General features: G+C 42.5%; 1 pseudogene; it reads left to right on the top strand.

Annotated features, from left to right (window-relative positions):
* The first annotated feature begins 9505 nt into the window (after nucleotides 1-9505).
* On the top strand, nucleotides 9506-10198 carry LOC136137728 (acyl-protein thioesterase 1 pseudogene; annotated as a pseudogene).
* Nucleotides 10199-22851: the final 12653 nt, after the last annotated feature.

Raw genomic sequence — 22851 nt, 5'->3', positions numbered from 1 at the left:
CTTCACTAGAGAACTTCTAAAGTCCTTTCCAACGCAAATGAGTACGATTTCACGACTCCTAGAGGTTCTGAGGGCCACGATTGGATCTGAGGGAGATAAATCCCCCCAAGCCCTAGCAGGTGGTTAAATTCAACTCCTGATACTTTAGCACACGCACGCACATTAAAAACACTCTGAAAAAAAAAAAAAAAAAAACACTCTGAAATGCCATCCACAGAACAGAGTCACCAGCTGTGGCTCATCAAAGTAGTGTTTAGAGACCCATCATTTCCTTGTTCCATAAGCTGACACATCTTTGTTTGCTGCTCCAGAGAGCAAGGGTATATTTTTGCCACTGTATGTATTTAAGCAGTCATCCCATTTTTGTCATTTCCAAATATCCTGACACTACTACCCTTTCTCCGTTTCTTTCAATCTTTAAATATCTGGTTTATATTCTTTTCGATTGGTTTGCTAGTGAAATGCTTTCTGCTTAGAAAGAAGCACTCATATTTTCACCGCTATCACCGTCATAAGCATCTACTAAAAGGGGACATTTTCTGTTGTCCCAAGTAAGACAGAAAGGTTGAGTCCCCCGAAATCTGCTCTTTTTTAAAAATTACTATGTCAGAGAGTTGAGAGAAAATCTGATTTTTTTACACAATTTTCTTCTTTTTAAATTGAAATCTCGCTGACGTACAGAAAATCTGGTTTTTAATTCACAATTTTTCTTTCTTTCCACAGAAATTATAGCCTTTACCCCCTGAAAGTACTTAGTAAAAGAAACTATCGGGGCTCCCTCCAAGGAAAATGGAGGGGCAGATTCAGTTTTTCTTCCGAGTTCCTCACTTCCTCCTCTGTGCCTCTCCCCCACCCCTAGACACTTGTGGTGTTTCAAGCTACTCCATGGTAGGGTCCCTCATGCAGCATCTTTTTGCTCATCCTGTGTGGATGGGACCATGTCTTGTAAACACTGGTAAAGTAGGCAGACTCAGCTCCATCCATACCGTAAGATTTAAAGTGGCCCAGGTGAGACTCCCTGCTCGAAACTCTTTCATCCAGATGCTCCAAGATCTGAACTCCTTTCGTGAAGGGTCCTATCTCTGAATTCTTTCCCCTTATCTTTTCTTTTTTCTTTTTGCGGTACGCGGGCCTCTCACCGTTGTGGCCTCTCCCGTTGCGGAGCACAGGCTCCGGACGCGCAGGCTCAGCGGCCATGGCTCACGGGCCCAGCCGCACTGCGGCATGTGGGATCTTCCCGGACCGGGACACGAACCCGTGTCCCCTGCATCGGCAGGCGGACTCTCAACCACTGCGCCACCAGGGAAGCCCTCCCCTTATCTTCTTTAAAACACCTCTAAAAGAATAACTCATCCAAATAAATCTCAAAAAGCTGTTATATATTTAAATATATATGAATAGACTTTCTCCTTCTATTGCAATTACAGTTTTGTGTCCAGTAGTTCTTCAGTAACAGAGTTCCTAGACACGATGAAAAAAAAGCTGGCAATATGGTTAAATATTTCCTGTCTTGTTTGAGGCTGACATCTGGAGGTGATGGGGACCGGACAAGAAGTATGAGCCAGGGCCTCCCTGGTGGTGCAGTGGTTGAGAGTCCGCCTGCCGATGCAGGGGACACGGGTTCGTGCCCCGGTCCGGGAAGATCCCACATGCCGCGGAGCAGCTGGGCCCGTGAGCCATGGCCACTGAGCCTGCGTGTCCGGAGCCTGTGCTCCGTGACGGGAGAGGCCACAATGGTGAGAGACCCGCGTACCGCAAAAAAAAAAAAAAAAAAAGAAGTATAAGCTAGAACACCAGCACTGCCTGATGTACAAGTAAACTAAGAAATCCATTGATAGGTCAGCCTAACGTCATAAGAGCAGCCATCCAACATCTCAGTTCTGCAAAAAAGAAAGGAAGTGCAGAATTCCTCATAAAACTGGAAAACAGAAGACTCTCCTAGCAGACAAATGCATAGCAGCCAAATTGATCCTTCCTTAGAAATAGTCACTAAGAGGGACTTCCCTGGCGGTCCAGTGGTTGAGACTTCACCTTCCAGTGCAGGGGGTGCAGGTGCGATCCCTGGTCGGGGAGCTAAGATCCCACATGCCTCGCGGCCAAAAAAACCAAAACATAAAACAGAAGCAATATTGTAACAAATTCAATAAAGACTTTAAAAATGGTCCACATCAAAAAAAATCTTCAAGAATAAAAAGCCCTTCATAGTGTTTAAACAATGAAATAGGTTATTTAAAAAAAAAAAAAAAGAGTCACTAAGAACCTTGGTGTTTATAAACAGAATTTGAAATTAAGGATAAAGCCAAGAATCCATGGCCAGTTCAAAACAAATTTATCAGATATGTAGGGTTTAATGCTAAGAACTATGGTATCACATCAAAGCGTCAAAACAAAGAGGAGGGGCTTCCCTGGTGGCGCAGTGGTTGAGAGTCCGCCTGCCGATGCAGGGAACACGGGTTCGTGCCCCCGTCCGGGAGGATCCGACATGCCGCGGAGCGTCCGGGCCCGTGAGCCATGGCCGCTGAGCCTGCGCGTCCAGAGCCTGTGCTCCGCAACAGGAGAGGCCACAACAGTGAGAGGCCCACGTACCGCAAAAAAACAAAAAACAACAACAACAAAAAAAAACAAAGAGGAGGTCAAGTAATCGAAGACTGAACAAGTCCTGGAATCTTTGCAATGTTCTTTCTTGGTTCCTTAAGGAGGATGGGCAAGCAGGAAGGGGAAGCCATTGTACTGAGGTCTCCAGCAACGGGTGGACCCACTGGGAGCTGGGACCTGCCATGATAAGACCAGGGAAGGACAGAGGACCTAGAGGTGTTTATGACCCTATGACCTTTCACCTTAGGACTGCATCGCATGTCCTTAAAAGGAGTGTCAAGTAAGGGAATTCTTTTATGTTCCACTTTTCATATTAATCAGGAATCTTTGGATTCTGTGATTTTTTTCAGAAATTTCATATATCTGTCATACTTTTTAAACCATCACAATTTCTGCCAATAGAGAAGTAGCATAAAATAGAGATAAACAATATTCTCCTTTTCAGTTAAGCAGAAGAGAAATTTGAGATTAAAAAAACAATTGGATGACTAATCCATCATCTTTTTCCAAACTTCTCCCTTGCCTCCATCACTAGGGGTTGGGAGGGAGTGGTTGTGTGTCATAGTTTTGGCCAAAAATGTGTCAGCAAAAGTCTGCTGGGGGCTTCTGGGAAATTTTGGCTTTCCTGGTTATATCAGTGGATAAGGCTGATGCTGTCCTTATCCCCCTTTTCCTGTCAAAATTCCAAGATAGTGACCCTGACATCACAGAGCTGCTGAACCGATACTAGGCCACCTTCCTCCAGGATTCTTGCTACGTGGGAAAAGTAATCCACCATCTGCTAAAGCCACAGTGGGCTGGATTTTCTGTCACTCACAGCCAACTACATTTATAACTGACGCAAGGAGATTTTTATAGGCTTCACAGAAGGGAGATAACTTTGTCCTGAGTTTCTTCTAATAATATATAGCATTTAATTAAAAATAAAATATTTCCTAACCGTGAATATCAGTCTGGGAGCAGGCTGACATAATGGTACGTTAAAGCTACCCAGCACTCACTGAAATCCAACGCAAAAGGAAAATAAAATCACTCACTCCACTCCTAAATTATTCCATTTATTGACTTACCACCAAGTAGAATTAAAATTCAGAGTTTCTAGAGTTATCTATATTGAGTCTTTGGCTGTTCATCTTATAGAAACTTCGTACCAACTAGTGGTATGAAAAATCCCTATACTACAAAGATCCTTTGGGTCTGATGAAACTTTCTTTCTCTCCGATTGAAATGAGATGGTTGTAATCTGTTTAATCTGCTTAGTAAGTCTGTTCCATTTCATAGAAGCCAAAATGCCATGGTCCCAAGCAAAACACAGTGTTAAGGCAACTTTCCAGTAACTTAGGGCAAACCGTGGACAGTTTGCCTACTCTGAGTGGCGTCCCCGAATAGGGCCGGCAGGCCCTAGACTCAAACTTCTCAAACTGTGGGCCACAAGCCAGGGGGATTGGATGGATCCTGGGAACTTGTGAGAAATGCAATTTCGGGCCCCACTCCAGACCTATTGAGTCAGGATCTGCATTTAAGCAAGATCTACAGGGATCTGCATGCACGTTACAGAGTGAGAAGCTCTGCCTCAGGGTTCCTCAGCCCTCTTTTTGTCAGACCGTCTGGGAAAGTTGGACAATGACGTCTCTGCATCCAGGGCAGGAGCTGATGGGCTGTGCGTTGGTCCATCCACACACGGGGCAAATGGTGACAAGGGGTGAGGAGGAAAAGAAGGGAAGAAGCCTGGACTTGGGGCTCAGGATGACCTTTCTGTCCCAACCCAGTGATGCTACTGTTCTATCTCCCAGGGGTCAGCCTGCTACAGAAGCACTCTGTAAGGCAGTATTTCTCAAGCTGTGGGTTGCACGTGTTTCCGTAGGGTCTGGGGTCTTTTTTTTTTTTAATATTACATTTTAATTTCAAAGATAATCTAAAAAGAATTACTATTACCAGAATCACGCGGAATTCCGAGTATATCCATGCAACACGTGTACTCAGATGCTCTCAGACAAAAATTTTGCAGGAGTTTGAAAAGAGGAAAGCGCTGAGAGGGTTGATTCATTAATCCCATAGTCAAAGTTTGACATTCAAAAGAATCCCCTCTACTGCAGTCAGTACCAAGTTGCAAAAATTCATTGGCAGCAAGCATAATACTAAATATCCAGTGAAGCATTTTCCTGCTCCTTATTCAAGCAGTAACTGGTTTTGTTACCCATTTAACACATATTCCAATTACATTGTGACGTCAATTTTATCTTAGAAGGGGACAGTTTTACAGAGCTACTTTTAAGTTTGACATCCATGGAATTCTCACTGATAGTTTTGCTTATGTATAAGATTGTTTTGAAGTTAAGAAGTTTTGAAAATGTTAATACTGCCTTGAAAAATATACTTAGGTGAATAATTATTAGCAGTTGTATTATTGAAGCCACGTTAGTACTACGGAAGTCACAAAAAAGGAAACCAAAAAATATATAAATTAGAAAGCTGTACTTTTAATTTCTGCACAATGGCATGCTTCATCACATTAAAATTGTGAAATTTTACTTTTGTAGCTTTGCTGGTATTTAATTAATACATTTGTTTTGGCTTTTAGTTATATAATAACTATATATATAAGGAACTTTTACCTCATTTTATGACTTTACATATTTAGGTAATATTATAATTAAAATGTCAGTAATGAAGGTCTGTGATAATGATTTTCTTTTAAAAGAGAGGCATCTATTATCTAAATTTGAAAAACATCCCTGTAAGAGGGCTGCTTATCTGATTTTGCCTACTCTGGGATCTAGAATCTAGAATCTAGACTGAGGAGTCAGGCAAGTTCTACCTAGCACGTGTGTCTACCTACAAGGTTCCTCCAGAAGGTTCTTTCATGGGGCATTTTATTAAGAGAACAAAATGCATTGGCTAAAATAGCTGCACTCACCCTGTAAAATAAGCACTATTTGTTCATTTATATTCTGCCTTCTTCCAAAAAGGATTTAGGTAGTTTTCAAATATAAGTAAAACATTGCAGGATAAAAATAAAATAGATGAGAGAAGTAAAGCAAAAAAAAAAAAAAGAGGGTATGAGAGTCAGAGGGAGCCTGAGTGAAGATGGTTCAGTCCTCCCTCCGTATCCTGGGGATTGCTTCCAGGACCCCACCTTGGATACCAAAATCTGCGGCTGTGCAAGTCCTTTATGCTGGCCCTTGTGGTCTAGCTGTTAGGGTTCAGTGCCTTCACCACCGCACCCCGGGTTCAATTCCTGTTCAAGGGTCAGGGAACTAAGATCTCCTTTCAGACTGCAGTACCCCCGGACACCCTCTCCCCCAGATCAGTCTGAATAAAGTCAGTGCACTAGTAATCACAAAAGAAGTGATGTTGGCATGACTATGTAGCCACTAAGAGTATATGGTGTTACCCTATGTCTAACATTAACCAATTAAAATACATGGTCAAATATTACTCTGGAAGTGTCTGTGAGGGTATTTCCGGATGATCCTAGCATTTAAGTAGGTGGACTTAAGTAAAGCAGATTACCCTCCATAATGTAGGTGGGACTCATCCAATTAGTTGAGAGGCTGAATAGAAAAAAGACTGAGTTCCCCTAAGAAAGAGGAATTTGAACTTCAGTATCGGCTCCCGGCCCATCCTTCAGATTTTGCACACACATTTCATTGGTTCTACCATATTTTCTATCTCTTAAAGAAAGAGCATTGGTAGTGGAAGAGAAGGTGGAGAGAGAGAGACAGAGACAGAGACAGAGAGAGAAAGAGAGAGAGAGAGAGAGAGAGGCCAAATGATATTTGAGTCCCTGGGTCCAGCTCTCCTGGACTTTCACTTTTACATGAGCCAGTAAATTCCCTTTTAGCTAAAGTTAGTTGGAGTTGAGTTTCTGTTATCTGAAAACAGAGTCCTGACTAATACAAATTTCAATTTCTTTTCTCCTCTCTTTCTCTTTCTTCAAATTCAATGGCAAAGGATAAATGTACTGGTTATTTTTGTTCAGAATAAATATCTCTGGAACTTCCATCTAAAAATGAGTCCCAAGCCACGGCCATATGTTCTCCCTATATTTGACATAACACAATACTTTCTTACATTGGCCTTGCATTTTTAACATTCAAAATATTTTTCACGGAACTTCCCTGGTGGTGCAGTGGTTAAGAATCTGCCTACCAATGCAGGGGACACGGGTTCAAGCCCTGGTCCTGGAAGGTCCCACATGCCGTGGAGCAACTAAGCCTATTCGCCACAACTACTGAGCCTGCACTCTAGAGCCTGCAAACCACAACTACTGAGCCCATGTGCCACAACTACTGAAGCCCGCATGTCTAGAGCCCGTGCTCCGCAACAAGAGAAGCCACCGCAATGAGAAGCCTGCCCACCGCAATGAAGAGTAGTCCCCGCTCACCGCAACTAGAGAGAGCCTGCACACAGCAACAAAGACCCAACACAGCCAAAAATAATCAATTAATTTAAAAAATATTTCCCACATGTATTTTGTTATTTGACCTTGGAGTTTATTTTTAATGGGCTTTGACCTGTATAAAATAATGCTACCCAGATCCTCCACTAGCTAAAGATGTTGGTGAGTAATCATAACATCAGTTGCATCTACCTAGTAAAGTCCATTATATGTGTACATTCAGAATGCCCTGCTTAGAAAGTCCATTTTCCAAAAGTTTAGAAAATTACAGTGAAAGTGAGGCTCAGGATCCACTTTACATTTCAGGTTATAGGACTAACAATAGTTCTTTTCCTTTAATAGTTTAGTTTCTTGTTTTGTGCTAGAAAGAAACCTCAGCTCTTTTCTCCCATGGTTGTTCATTTGTTATTATGAAAAGCTTTATCTTCTCCGTTGCTATGTTCCTGATCTAGCTCTTAAGAGGAATAGATTTCCCTGTATAACATTTCAAGCCACTTGTGTTCATTAACGATGGAGATAATCTTGACATTAGTCAGTTTTGAAGCAAAGCATGCTCTAGAGAGGCCATAGGAGTAGAAAAAAAAGAAAAAAATTTTAATGGCTTATGACTAGTCATTAGGAGCAAAGCCTCAAAGACAGCAATACAGAGCAACCAGAATTACTCTACTTTCATCTGGAGAAGGAAAAAGATATATGAGTCTTGTGGTTGTATTCAAAAAGAAGAAACTCAGCTTTGAAAACCCTCTTGGTTCCTCCTCAACTTAAAATTTCTTGTTAATTTTTAAAAAATATTTATTTATTTGGCTGCATCAGGTCTTAATTGCGGCACGCCGGATCTTCGTTGCGGCATGCGGGATTCTCTCTAGTTGTGGCGCGCAGGCTCTAGAGCGCGTGGACTTAGTTGCCCCGCAGCCTGTGGGATCTTAGTTCCCCAACCAGGGATCGAACCCGCATCCCCTGCAGTGGAAGGCACTTAACCACTGGACCACCAGGGAAGTCCCTCTTTTTCCTTATATACACATTATAATGCAATTACTTCTGGCGTATTTAGCATTAGCTGTAAAATACATGAAGTTTCCCAAAGCACAACATACTAATACTTATAGTAGAGCAAAAAAGAGTTTCGCCAGACTTCCCGTGTTGCGAATTATTATTATTATTTAATTTATTATTTATTTTATTTATTTAGTTTTGGCCGCGTTGGGTCTTGGTTGCTGCGCACAGGCTTTCTCTAGGTGCGGTGAGCGGGGGCTACTCTTCGTTGCAATGCGTGGACTTCTCATTGTGGTGGCTTCTCTTGTTGCGGAGCACAGGCTCTAGAGCGCAGGCTCAGTAGTTGTGGCGCACGGGCTTAGTTCCTCTGCGGCATGTGCGATCTTCCCGGACCAGGGCTCGAACCCGTGTCCCCTGCATTAGCAGGCAGATTCTTAACCACTGCGCCACCAGGGAAGCCCCACGAATTATTTTTTTTTAATTCTGGTGATCAGTTTTAGGAGTTTGTTTTGCCACACTCTAAAAGAACATCCTATAACAAAATTTGTTGGGAAGATTAAAGTAATATTTTTAACCCCAACATGGTTGATCTTGGATTTTAATAATCTGAATTACTTTGATGTATTTTGTTTCCAATTTGAAATCTATGCTGTTCTGACTCATTGTTTTCCAGGAGTTTAGACGGAGGCATTTGGATTATATATACGTGTGTAGAGAATTCGGCTGAAATAGGGGTTTTTTGTGACGTATGTTTTTACAGAGCAGAAAATGGTCATATAGTCAAATTATTACAGGTCAGTATTATAGGAAGACAATCACCACACTATCCACTTCCATTCACCCATCTTTCCTAATCGCATCCTCTCTTTCTCACCTGTCAATCAGTTTTCTGCAATGTGTACAAAGCCCTCTCCCAGTTAGAAGATGAGTAGTTTATGAGAATAATGTCTACATAATAATTTGATGTCCTTTTTACCCTTGATGGGATTCTCTCCACTCTAAACCTTAAAATTGATACTTTAGCAATTTTACAAGCAATTTCTACAATGGCAGCATCTTCACTTTCGTGCAGGGTGATTAGTAGCCCAGCTCTCATGAATTCTGGCTACTATGCGTTAGAGGTCATGCCACACACATTGTCATGAGCTTTTCTTTCTTTCTTTTTTTTTTTTTGTCATGTCCTCACCCAAAATGTAAAATAATTTTGCATTAAGAGAGAATTGTGACACCATTTTACAGATGAAAGGGCTGAAATTTGACCTGAAACTTAGTCAACATCTGAGTTCTATGTAGAGGCAGATATTTTGCAGACAGCCCGGAAAAGAATAAATAAAATAACACGCCAAGTTTCATTAACCCTAATGAAAGTTTCTGAATATGGGTGAAAATGAAGAGTCCGTGATACTCACATTTAAGAATTCTGTTGCGCGCACGCGCCTGAGCGCGCGCCCTTGGGCCGTGGCTTGGCGCCAGGTCCGCCTTCCGCTTGCGACGCGCGCTCGGTAGAGCCGGTGTATGTGCGGCAGTAACATGTTGGCCCCGCTGCCCGCCATCGTGCCCGCCGTCCAGAAGGCCACCGACGCGGTAATTTTCCTTCATGGATTGGGAGACACGGGGCATGGATGGGCAGAAGCCTTTGCAGGTATCAGAAGCGCCCACATCGAATACATCTGCCCGCACACACCGGTTATGCCTGTAACATTAAATATGAACATGGCCATGCCTTCTTGGTTTGACATTATTGGGCTTTCATTAGATTCACAGGAAGATGAAACTGGAATTAAATAGTCAGCAGAAAGTGTAAAAGCTTCAATAGAGCAAGAGGTGAAGAATGGCATTCCTTCTAACAGAATTATTTTGGGAGGATTTTCTCAGGGAGGGGCTTTATTTCTGTACACGGCACTGACCACACAGCAGAAGCTGGCAGGCGTCACCGCTCTCAGCTGCTGGCTGCTCCTGCGGGCCTCCTTTCCACAGGGTCCTATCAGTGGCGTGAATAGAGACATTTCTGTTCTTCAGTGCCATGGAGATTTGGGTCCTTTAGTTACCCTAATGTTTGGTTCTCTTACTGCTGAAAGGCTAAAAACATTGGTAAATCCAGCCAATGTAACCTTCAAAACCTATGGAGGCATGACGCACAGTTCATGTCAACAGGAAGTGATGGATATCAGGCAGTTCACTGATAAACTCCTACCTCCCATTGATTGACGTCACTAAGAGGCCTTGTGGAGAAGTGCACACCAGCATCATCGTCGTAGAGTAAAACTTTTTCCTGTGCCCAATCTTGAAACCTCTAATGTTTGCAGTGTTAAAGTGTTTTGCAAATACACACCAATGACACAGACTAAATAAATCTCCTCATGGGAAATTTATGATCATTTAAGTTTCTATGTATGTATTTGTATAATATGATCCAGAATATACTAGTATTAAAATAGGTGAAGCAGCTAGCATCTTTCTCCCAAATGTAATTAAGAAAAATAATAAAATACGGCAACCAGACTTTTTATTACATCACTTGGAAATTATTAGTATGCTTAATGAAAACTTGTTCAGGTATAAGTGAGCAGTTAAGACATAAACAGTTTATGCGTGCTGTGACTTAGACTCTGGACTTATTCCCAAGTTAGTCACCATGCAGTATCTGTATTTTTATTATATGTGTTCCTATGTACTTAATGATTATAAAACATAATAAGAATGAGGTGTTATTACATTATTCCTAATAATAGGATAATGCTTCTAAGTGTCAATAAATAGTAGTATTGCTGTCTTCAAAACAAAAAAGAATTCTGTTAACTCAGCAGTGGGGCGTTTCCTAACCATCATGGGTGGGCAAAATGACGGCTCATTCAAAGCCAAATGCTACCCTGGAATGCCACCGCAGAGCAGCGCGAAGAAATGCAGTTTAATTAAAAAGAGCTCCTTGAGAGTGCCAAGATCAACCCTGTTGTTTAATTAAATTGTTGATATTTTGGAGAACTGAATATTCAACTGATCTTATTTCTCAGGCACCCTTTGTCTCATCTTAGACTCTCCAAAATGCAAAGCCAGTGAGATGGTGGATGTCTTGTTTCTCCCCAAGGACACTGCTCGGTGCTCTACAATTCTACCTGCTAGTCCTCTTCCAGGCCTTGAAGAGTGGGAGTGTGGTGACGTTTTCACCCCATTCTCCTCAAGGGGGCTTCTCTCTAGACCGTTTGCACATTTGGAAATGGCACCACAATCCAGTCTTTAAAAGGCCGCAGGAGTCATCCTGTGCCAAGGTGATTCCTGGATGGTTCTGGAGATGCAGAGGGAAGGATAATGGTGGGACTTCAAATCTTTGCTTTTCATGTTTCCTCTTACGTCATGACACTGAGACAGGCAACCTGTGAAGAGCTAGGTTATCCCTCTGGATTTAGCAGAGACCTGAGGATCCTTTCTGCCCTCTGGGAGCTAGAACACAGGGGTGATGTCTGGTGATGACTTTCCTATTATCTTGACTCTCCACCTTCCTCCATGGGAGAAGAGCCTTGGATGGCTATTCTTAGACCAATGGGGGCGGCGGGGGGGAGGGCGGTGCGGGGCAGGGCTCACAACCAGTTAACTGTAGTCTTTCATGTTTCCATCAAATGATCCCCACTGGAATGAGATGTACCCTATGGGCCTGAAGCACCACGCTACTTTATTCGATTGTTCTCACTGACCTATCCCCAAATCCTTTCCATTTAAATAACTGGTCCTCAGGGACCTCCCTGGCAGTCCAGTGGTTAAGACTCTGTGCTTCCACTGCAGGGGGCACGCGTTTGATCCCTGGTCGGGGAACTAAGATCCTGCAAGCTGCACCAGGTGGCGCGGCCAAAAAGTAAAAAATAAAAAAAAGTATCCGGGGCTTCCCTGTGGCGCAGTGGTTAAGAATCCACCTGCCAATGCAGGGGACACGGGTTCGAGCCCTGGTCCGGGAAGATTCCATGTGCCGTGGAGCAACTAAGCCCGTGCACTACAACTCCTGAGCCTGCACTCTAGAGCCCGTGAGCCACAACTACTGAAGCGATTGTAAATAGTGCTGCTATGAACATTGGGGTGCATGTATCTTTTCAATAAAATTCTTTCTTTCTTTCTCAGTATTTCTTTAAACATCTGTACTATCTTCCTGCCTCACTAGCTGCTGCTTCACAGTGAGTTTTGCCAGCTCCTTCCTTCTCTTCAGACCTCAAAACATTGCCCTCCAGAGCAATAGATATAGTCTCTCCTTGGGTGATCTCATCCTGTACCACGACTTTACGGATCCACTGTATAGGCGGGACCCTCAAATGTAGTTCTCCAGGCCTTATCCCTTTTCCAAGCCCCACACTCATACCCAGCTCTCCACTCAGCCTCCCCGTGCGGATGACTAGTAGGCATTTCAAGTTCAACATGTTTAGGAAGGAGCTCTTGGTTTCACAGACCCTTCACTTCCCACCCCCAAACCTACTCCTCCCCAGCCTTCTCCATCCTGGTAAGTGTCACCACTATTCACCTGTTTGCTCTAAACCTGAAAGTCTTTCTTGTCACATGCCCATATCCTGCCAAATTCTGTCAGTTCTGTCTTCCAAATACATTCATAATCGTGACCTCTTTCACCACTTCCACCTCTACCATCATCTCCCAACTGCCTGGCCTTTTAGGATCTCCAGGACGCCGCTCTTCACCTCAACAATCTTTTTCCCACTCAGCAGGCAGAGTGGCCCAATACTTAAATCAGATCATGTTGCCTCTCTACTCAGACGCCTCCCCTAACTTCCCACTGCCCATAACATAGAACCTCAGCTCCCCATTGTGGCCTTTCTGGCCCTCATGACCTGGTCCCCACCCACCCGGTCCAGCTCCACTATTAACTTGCGACTTCACTGCGGTCACGCTGGCCTTCTTGCTTTTCTCTAACCTGTGAGTTCTTAACATTTTCCATGCCATGAATCCCTTCGGCAGTCTGGTAAAGCCTATGGATCACCTCTCAGAGGAAAGTTTTTCAATGCATCAAAGAAACTACATAAGGTTACAATATTATGTTGAAATATGGTCATCAGAATATTAAAGATCGAATTTGTGATACAGAATATTAAAGATCAAATTTGTGCTTCTTCAGCCACATATTAAACAACAGGATGGAGCAGCAGCTCTGATAACTATCATAATTTTGAAGTCATATGAGCACCCCTGACATTTGCAAATATCCATAGCAACTGTAACGTGATATGAAAATGTCCGTGATTTCTATTAGCGACAGGTTCACAGATGCTGTTAATGCTCCCGCAGTTTGTTTGCCTGTATTCACTAGCGGAGGAAATGCTACATTTCAGTTAGAAGTTAGTGAAAATAGTGATGTACCTTTTCCCCCATTCGAGCTCAGGGACCCCTGATTCTATCCATGGAACCCCCAGGCCCCCCCCCCCCCCCCCCCCCCCCCCCCCCCCCGCCCAATGAAGAACACCTGCTTAACACGCCAAGTTCCTTTCTGCCTCTGGGACTTTATACTTGCTATTTCCTCACCTGGAATGCTCTTCCCCCAGATCTCTGCATAGCTCACTCTCACCTCACTCAAGCTTCTGTCCAAAGGTGGCTTTCTCAGAGGGTCCCGCCCTCATCCCCCTAGGGAAGACAGTACCCCCAATCTGCCTGTCACACCCCTTCCCCTTGTTCTGCTCCATCTCCTGACCTTACTTACCACTCTTTGAGGTCATGTCACTTTTGTGTCTGTTTGCTTGTTCACTGATTTCCTGAAGGTAATGTGTGCCTTGTTCTCCAAGGCCTCCCAGCATCTAGAACTGGACCTGGTATAAGAGAGCACTTAGCAAATCTCTGTGGGATGAGTAAATGGCTATAAAGGGATGAACATGGTCTAGACTTCTATACACATAAAAGTATGTCTCTCAGGAAGAGACGTTCTGTTCCAAATTCCAATCAAAATGAACATATTTCGACAGGTTTTCCATTTTTTTTTCCAATATCAGATTTCTAACAGAGAAAATTATGTTCCATAGTTTATAGTCTTACAAATATGGTTCATGACAGAGCTGGGGCATGTGCCTGGATCCCTATTCAGAGGATTGACTAGTAGACTACCAGAAGGTTGGTAAACCTTTATCACAATGAGTAATGACTTGGTTTGACTACCTCAATTCAAATATAACAGATTACTTTGAATAATAGCTATTTTCTTTTAAACTTGCTCTTACCATTTTGAATTTGCCTGACCCTGAAATGGGAATTTCATGGAATTGGTATTATGTTCACTCAAAAGAAAGTAAAATTACAGAGCAAACATGATGGCTTCTCACATTATGTGGAGGCAAATTAATCCTTTATCAAAAAAAGGGGTTTAATACTGGATACAAGTTTGAGGCACTGGAAGACTTCCTGGTGGTAACTCATGAGTCATTAAAAATGTAGGTCTCTGGACTTCCCTGGTGGCACAGTGGTTAAGAATCTGCCTGCCAATGCAGGGGACACAGGTTCGAGCCCTGGTCCAGGAAGATCCCACATGCCGTGGAGCAAACAAGCCCGTGTGCCACAACTACTGGGCCTGCTCTCTAGAGCCCATGAGCCACAACTACTGAAGCCCACGTGCCTAGAGGCCATGCTCCACAACAAGAGAAGCCACTGCTGTGAGGAGCCTACACACCACAATGAAGAGAAGTCCTTGCTCGCCACAACTAGAGAAAGGCCATGCGCAGCAACGAAGACCCAATGCAGCCGTAAATAAATAAATAAATAAATTTTAAAAATGGGTCTCGAACTCAGGAATGTAGACGTGGCCTTAGAGATAAACGGATGTCATTCTTGCACTGTGATGTTGGAGCAATGGTTGTGGGTGGGATTTCCCAGGTAGAACGAGTAGAACAAGAGAAGGAACTCAAATTAGCTCCCAAGGAATCCCCAGAAGAGAAAAAAACCAGAAAAGAAAACTTGGGATCAGAAATACGAAGTTGTGGGATTTCCTGGTGGTGCAGTGGTTAAGAATCCGGCTGCCAATGCAGGGGACATGGGTTTGAGCCCTAGTCTGGGAAGATCTCACATGCTGCAGAGCAACTAAGCCTGTGCACCACAACAATTAAGCCTGTGCTCTACAGCCTGCAAGCCACAACTACTGAGCCCGTGTGCCACAACTACTGAAGCCAGCATGCCTAGAGACCCAGCAGTGCAATGAGGAGTAGCCCCCACTCGCTGCAACTAGAGAAAGTGCGTGCAGCAATGAAGACGCAACACAGCCAAAAATAAAATAAATAGGGAGACCTTCAAGATGGCGGAGGAGTAGACGTGGAGATCGCCTTCCTCCCCACAAATACGTCAGAAATACATCTACATGTGGAACAACTCCTACAGAACACCTACTGAATGCTGGCAGAAGACCTCAGTCTTCCTAAAAGGCAAGAAAGTCCCCACGTACCTGGGTAGGGCAAAAGAATAAAGAAAGAACAGAGACAAAAGAATAGGGACAGGACCTGCACTTCTGGGAGGGAGCTGTGAAGGAGGAAAAGTTTCCACACACTAGGAAGGCCCTTCACTGGTGGAGATGGTGGGTGGCCAGGGGGGAAGCTTCAGAGCCATGGAGGAGAGCACAGCAACAGGGGTGCAGAGGGCAAAGCAGAGAGATTCCCACACAGAGGACTGGTGCCGACCAACACTCACCAGCCCGAGGGGCTTGTCTGCTCACCCGCCGGGGCGGGCGGGGCTGGGAGCTGAGGCTCAGGCTTCGGAGTTCAGATCCCAGGGAGAGGACTGGGGTTGGCCACGTGAACAAGCCTGAAGGGGGCTGGTGCGCCACAGCTAGCTGGGAGGGAGTCCAGGAAAAAGGCTGCCACTGCCAAAGAGGCAAGAGACCACTGTTTAGGGGTACGCGAGAAGAGGGAATTCAGAGCACCGCCTAAGTGAGCTCCAGAGACGGGCGCGAGCCGTGGCTATCAGCAAGGACCCCAGAGATGGAGATGGACGTGAAATGCTAAGACTGCTGCTGCAGCCACCAAGAAGCCTGTGTGCAAGCACAGGTCACTCTCCACACCTCCCCTCCCAGGAGCCTGTGTAGCCTGCACTGCCAGGGTCTCATGATCCAGGGACAACTTCCCCAGGAGAACACATGGCGTGTCTCAGGCTGGTGCAATGTCATGTTGGCCTCTGCTGCCGCAGGCTCGCCCCGCATCCATACCCCTTCCTCCCCCCGGCCTGAGTGAGCCAGAGCCCCCGAATCAGCTGCTCCTTTAACCCCGTCCTGTCTGAGCGAAGAACAGATGCCCTCAGGTGACCTACACGCAGAGGCAGGGCCAAATCCATAGCTGAACCCCAGGAGCTGTGCGAACAAAGAAGAGAAAGAGAAATCTCTCTCAGCAGCCTCAGGAGCAGCAGATTAAATCTCCACGATCAACTTGATGTACCCTGCATCTGTGGAATACCTGAACAGACAACGAACCATCCCAAAATTGAGGCAGTGGACTTTGGGAACAACTGTCGACTTGGGGTTTGCTTTCTGCATCTAATTTGTTTCTGATTTTATGTTTATCTTAGTTTAGTATTTAGAGTTTATTATCATTGGTAGGTTTGTTTAGTGATTTGGTTCTCTTCCTCCTTTTTTTAAATATATAAATATATATATATATTTTTCCTTTTTCTCTTTTGTGAGTGTGTATGTACTTCGGAGTATGTGTATGCTTCTTTGAGTGATTTTGTCTATATAGCTTTGCTTTTACCATTTGTCCTACGGCTCTGTCTGTCCATTTTTTTTTTGTTTTCTTTTTGTTTTTGTTTTTTTAAGTATAATTTTTAGTGCTTGTTATCATTGGTGGATTTTTTGGGGGGGTTGGCTGCTCTCTTCTTTCTTTCTTTCTTTCTTTTTGCTTTTTAAAATTACTTTTTAATTTTTGTATTTTTAATAATGTTTGAATTCTTTATTTTAATAACTTTGTTTTATTTTATTTTTCTTTCTTTCTTCCTTCCTTGCTTCCTTTCTTTCTTTTCCTTCTCCCTTTTCTTCTGAGCTGTGTGGCAGACAGGGTCTTGGTGCTCTGGCCGGGTGTCAGGCCCATGCCTCTGAGGTGGGAGAGCAGAGTTCACACATTGGTCCACCAGAGACCTCCCAGCTCCACGTAATATCAAACGGCAAAAGTTCTCCAGGAGATCTCCATCTCAACACTAAGACCCAGCTCCATTCAATGACCAGCAAGCTATAGTGATAGGTGCCTATAAGCACCTAGCAATACAGGAACACAATATTAGCAGAGAGGTTGCCTAAAATCATAGGGTCACAGGCACCCCCAAACACACCACCAGACATGGTCCTGCTCACCAGAAAGATAAGATACAGCCTCATTCACCAAAACACAGGCACCAGTCCCCTCCACCAGCCAACTGAACCAACCTAACTCACTGGGGACAGACACCAAAAACAACGGGAACTACGAACCTGCAGCCTGTGAAAAGGAGACCCCAAACACAGTAACTTAAGTAAAATGAGAAGACAGAGAAACACACAGCAGATGAAGGAGCAAGGTAAAAACCCATCAGACCAAACAGATGAAGAGGAAATAGGCAGTCTACCTGAAAAAGAATACAGAGTAATGATAGTAAAGATGATCCAAAATCCTGGAAATAGAATGGAGAAAATACAAGAACCATTTGACAAGTACCTAGAAGAACTAAAGAGCAAACAAACAATGATGAACAACGCAACAAATGAAATTAAAAATTCTCTAGAAGGAATTAATAGCAGAATAACTGAGGCAGAAGAACGGATAAGTGACCTGGAAGATGAAATAGTGGAAATAACTACTGCAGAGAAGAACAAAGAAAAAAGAATGAAAAGAATTGAGGACAGTCTCAGAGACCTCTGGGACAACATTAAACGCACCAACATTTGAATTATAGGGGTCCCAGAAGAGGAAGAGCAAAAGAAAGGGACTGAGAAAATATTTGAAGAGATTATAGTTGAAATTTCCCTAACATGGGAAAGGAAATAGTCAATCAAGTCCAGGAAGAGCAGAGAGTCCCATACAGGAAAAATCCAAGGAGAAACATGCTGAGACACAAATTAATCAAACTATCAAAAATTAAATACAAAGAAAAAATGTTAAAAACATCAAGGGAAAAACAACAAATAACATACAAGGGAAAACCCATAAGGTTAACAGCTGATCTTTCAGTGGAAACTCTGCAAGCCAGAAGAGAGTGACAGGGCATATTTAAAGTGATGAAAGGGAAAAACCTACAGCCAAGATTACTCTACCCAGCAAGGATCTCATTCAGATTCAATGGAGAAACTAAAACCTTTACCAACAAGCAAAAGCTAAAAGAATTCAGTACCACCAAACCAGCTTTACAACAAATGCTAAAGGAACTTCTCTAGGCAGGAAACACAAGAGAAGGAAAAGACCTACAATAAAAAACCCAAAACAATTAAGAAAATGGGAATAGGAACATACATATCGATAATAACCTTAAATGTAAATGGATTAAGTGCTCCAACTAAAAGACATAGACTGGTTGAATGGATACAAAAACAAGACCTGTATATATGCTGTCTACAAGAGACCAACTTTAGACCTAGGGACACATACAGACTGAAAGTGAGGGGATGGAAAAAGATATTCCAAGCAAATGGAAATCAAAAGAAAGCTGGAGTAACAATTCTCATATCAGACAAAATAGATTTTAAAATAAAGACTATTACAAGAAACAAAGAAGGACACTACATAATGATCAAGGGATCGATCCAAGACGAAGATATAGCAATTGTAAATATTTATGCACCCAACATAGGAGCACCTCAATACATAAGGCAAATGCCAACAGCCATAAAAGGGGAAATCGACAGTAACACAATCATAGTAGGGGACTTCAACACCCCACTTTCACCAATGGACAGATCATCCAAAATGAAAATAAATAGGGAAACACAAGCTTTAAATGACACATTAAACAAGATGGACTTAATTGATATTTATAGTACATTCCATCCAAAAACAACAGAATACACTTTCTTCTCAAGTGCTTTTGGAACATTCTCCAGGATAGATCATATATTGGGTCACAAATCAAGCCTTGGTAAATTTAAGAAAATTGAAATCGTATCAGCTATCTTTTCCAACCACAGTGCTATGAGACTGGATATCAATTATAGGAAAAAATCTGTAAAAAATACAAGCACATGGAGGCTAAACAATACGTTACTTAATAACCAAGAGATCACTGAAGAAATCAAAGAGGAAATCAAAAAATACCTAGAAACAAATGACAGTGAAAACACGACGATCCAAAACCTATGGGATGCAGCAAAAGCAGTTCTAAGAGGAAAGTTTATAGCAATACAATCCTACCTCAAGAAACAAGAAACATCTCAAATAAACAACCTAATCTTACACATAAAGCAATTAGAGAAAGAAGAACAAAAAAATCCCAAAGTTAGCAGAAGGAAAGAAATCATAAAGATCAGATCAGAAATGAAGGAAACAAGAGCAAAGATTAATAAAACTAAAAACTGGTTCTTTGAAAAGATAAATAAAATTGATAAACCATTTGCCAGACTCATTAAGAAAAAAAAGGGAAAAGACTCAAATCAATAGAATTAGAAATGAAAAAGGAGAACAACTGACACTGCAGAAATACAAAGGGTCATGAGAGATTACTACAAGCAACTCTATGTCAATAAAATGGACAACCTGGAAGAAATGGACAAATTCTTAGAAATGCACAACGTGCCAAGACTGAACCAGCAAGAAACAGAAAATATGAGCAGACCAATCACAAGCACTGAAATCGAAACTGTGATTAAAAATCTTCCGACAAACAAAAGCTCAGGACCACATGGGCTCACAGGCGAATTCTATCAAACATTTAGAGAAGAGCTAACACCTAACCTTCTCAAACTCTCCCAAAATATAGCAGAGGGAGGAACACTCCCAAACTCATTCTACGAGGCCACCATCACCCTGATACCAAAACCAGACAAGGATGTCACAAAGAAAGAAAACTACAGGCCAATAACACTGATGAACACAGATGCAAAAATCCTCAACAAAATACTAGCAAACAGAATCCAACAGCACATTAAAAGGATCATACGCCATGATCAAGGGGGTTTATCCCTTGGAATGCAAGGATTCTTCAACATATGCAAATCAATCAGTGTGATAAACCATATTAACAAACTGAAGGAGAAAAAACATATGATCATCTCAATAGATGCAGAAAAAGCTTCTGACAAAATTCAGCACCCATTTGTGGTAAAAACCCTCCAGAAAGTAGGCATAGAGGGAACTTACCTCAACATAATAAAGGCCATATATGACAAATCCATGGCCAACATCATTCTCAATAGTGAAAAACTGAAACCAGCTTCTCTAAGATCAAGAAGAAGACAAGGTTGTTGTCTCTCACCACTATTATTCAAAATAGTTTTGGAAGTTTCAGTTACAGCAGTCAGATATGAAAAAGAAATAAAAGGAATCCAAATTGGAAAAGAAGAAGTAAAGTTGTCACTGTTTGCAGATGACATGATGCTATACATAGAGAATCCTAAAGATGCCATCAGAAAACTACTAGAGCTCATCAATGAATTTGGTAAAGTAGCAGGATAAAAAATTAATGCACAGAAATCTCTTGCATTCCTATACACTAATGATGAAAAATCTGAAATAGAAATTAAGGAAACACTCCCATTTACCACTGCAACAAAAAGAATAAAATATCTAGGAATAAACCTACCTAAGAAGACAAAAGACCTGTATGCAGAAAACTATAAGACACTGATGAAAGAAATTAAAGATGATACAAGCAGATGGAGAGATACACCATGTTCTTGGATTGGAAGAATCAACATTGGGGAAATGACTCTACTACCCAAAGCAATCTACAGATTCAATGCACTCCCTATCAAACTGCCAAAGGCATTTGTCACAGAACTAGAACAAAAAATTTCACAATGTGTATGGAAACACAAAAGACCCCGAATAGCCAAAGCAGTCTTGAGAAAGAAAAATGGAGCTGGAGGAATCAGCCTCCTGGACTTCACACTGCAAATTGACAGTAATCAAGACAGTATGGTACTGGCACAAAAACAGTAATACAGATCAATAGAACAGGATAGGAAGCCCAGAGATAAACCCATGCACATATGGTCACCTTATTTTTGATAAAGGAGGCAAGAATATACAATGGAGAAAAGACAGCCCCTTCAATAAGTGTGCTGGAAAAACTGGACAGCTACATGTAAAAGAATGAAATTAGAACACTCCCTAACACTGTACACAAAAATAAACTCAAAATGAATTAAAGACCTAAATGTAAGGCCAGACGCTATCAAACTCATAGAGGAAAACATAGGCAGAACACTCTATGACATAAATCACAGCAAGATCCTTTTTGACCCACCTCCTAGAGAAATGGATATAAAAACAAAAATAAACAAATGGGACCTAATGAAAAAAGCTTTTGCGCAACAAAGGTAACCATAAACAAGACAAAAAGACAACCCTCAAAATGGAAGAAAATATTTGCAAACGAAGCAACTGACAAAGGACTAATCTCCAAAATGTACAAGCAGCTCATGCAGCTCAGTATCAAAAAAACAAACAACCCGACCCAAAAATGGGCAGAAGACCTAAATAGACATTTCTCCAAAAAAGATATACAGATTGCCAACAAACACATGAAAGAATGCTCAACATCATTAATCATTAGAGAAATGCAAATCAAAACTGCAATGAGGTATCACCTCACACCAGTCAGAATGGCCATCATCAAAAAATCTACAAACAATTAATGCTGGAGAGGGTGTGGAGAAAAGGGAACCCTCTTGCACTGTTGGTGGGAATGTAAATTGATACAGCCACTATGGAGAACAGGATGGAGGTTCCTTAAAATACTAAAAATAGAACTACCATATGACCCAGCAATCCCACTACTGGGCATATACCCTGAGAAAGCCATAATTCAAAAAGAGTCATGTACTACAATGTTCACTGCAGCTCTGTTTACAATAGCCAGAACATGGAAGCAACCTAAGTGTCTATCAACAGATGAATGGATAAAGAAGATGTGGCACGTATATACAATGGAATATTACTCAGCCATAAAAAGAAATGAAATTGAGTTATTTGTAGTGAGGTGGATGGACCTAGAGTCTGTCATACAGAGTGAAGTAAGTCAGAAAGAGAAAAATACCATATGCTAACACATGTATATGGAATCTAAATAATAAAAATAAAAAGGGGGCTTCCCTGGTGGTGCAGTGGTTGAGAGTCCGCCTGCCAATGCAGGGGACACGGGTTCGTGCCCCGGTCCCGGGAGATCCCACATGCTGCGGAGTGGCTGGGCCCGTGAGCCATGGCCGCTGAGCCTGCACATCCGGAGCCTGTGCTCCACAACGGGAGAGGCCACAACAGTGAGAGGCCCGCATATTGCAAAAATAAATAAATAAAAAGGTTCTGAAGAACCTAGGGACAGGACTGGAATAAAGACGCAGACATACAGAATGGACTTGAGGACACGGGGAGGGGGAATGGTAAGCTGGGACGAAGTGAGATAGTGGCATGGACATATATACACTACCAAACGTAAAATAGATAGCTAGTGGGAAGCAGCCGCATAGCACAGGGAGATCAGCTCGGTGCTTTTTGACCACCTAGAGTGTGGGATAGGGAGGATGGGAGGAAGATGCAAGAGGGACGAGAGATGGGGATATATATATATGTGTAGCTGATTTACTTTGTTATAAAACAGAAGCTAACACACCATTGGAAAGCAATTATACTGCAATAAAGATGTTAAAAAAAAGAGACACACACAAATAAGTACATTAAAAGATGTTCAATGTAATACATCGTTATGGCTATGGCAGTGCAAATTAAGACCAT

The sequence above is a fragment of the Phocoena phocoena genome, chromosome 18, assembly GCF_963924675.1.
Source record: "Phocoena phocoena chromosome 18, mPhoPho1.1, whole genome shotgun sequence".
Classification (NCBI taxonomy): domain Eukaryota; kingdom Metazoa; phylum Chordata; class Mammalia; order Artiodactyla; family Phocoenidae; genus Phocoena; species Phocoena phocoena.
This window is presented reverse-complemented; position numbering and strand designations above follow the sequence as displayed.